Consider the following 627-nt stretch of genomic DNA (forward strand, 5'->3'; position numbering starts at 1 on the left):
TCTCTTTCTCTCTCTCTCTGTCTGTCTGTCTGTCTGTCTGTCTATCCGTCTCTCTCTCTCTGTGTCTAGCAGGTGGGCACATTTGAATAATGTGAGATCATTATTATAAGGCTGCTGGAGGCCCAAATGTGTGTCCTCCACTCTCTCTCCCAAACCCTGTATGCTTTTTATGTTTAGACAAAACTGTATGACTGTGTGACTGTCAGAGTCAGAATTCTTCTGGCTGTGCAGGCATGCAGATTGGTAGTGGTCTGGATTAAACCGTGGGATTATACCTCAACATTCATTATTTCATTTTACATACTGGAAGCACACTAGTGGACAATGACATAAGTATTTGTCAGGGCAGACAAACAGACAGATTAATGTGGGTATGAATGGATAGAAAAACAATATAAATCATAAAACTAGGGAAAAGAAACCTTTCACTTCTTGGATTGATGCACGTGAATCTAATGCTTCACATAAAATCAATCAGATTAGCGTGTGGGGCAGAATGGGTCACTGGGATGAGATATTTTCTGGGAAAATGTGTGTGCTTATGGATATGCAATGTGTCTGCATGCAGTCCTGTGTGTATGTGTGTGTGTGTGTGTGTGTATGTGTGTGTGTGTGTGTGTGTATGTG

At 41.5% G+C, this 627-nt stretch overlaps 2 protein-coding genes across 2 annotated transcripts in view; one reads left to right on the plus strand and one right to left on the minus strand.

The window, feature by feature from the left end:
• LOC116692455 (rho-related GTP-binding protein RhoA-C) overlaps positions 1-627 on the minus strand; it is a 732216-nt gene that overhangs the window by 75545 nt on the left and 656044 nt on the right. The window lies entirely within an intron of this gene.
• The window catches only part of LOC116692926 (thyrotropin subunit beta), a 25318-nt gene that overhangs the window by 8937 nt on the left and 15754 nt on the right, over positions 1-627 (plus strand). The window lies entirely within an intron of this gene.

The sequence above is a fragment of the Etheostoma spectabile genome, chromosome 7 (genome assembly GCF_008692095.1).
Source record: "Etheostoma spectabile isolate EspeVRDwgs_2016 chromosome 7, UIUC_Espe_1.0, whole genome shotgun sequence".
Taxonomy (NCBI): domain Eukaryota; kingdom Metazoa; phylum Chordata; class Actinopteri; order Perciformes; family Percidae; genus Etheostoma; species Etheostoma spectabile.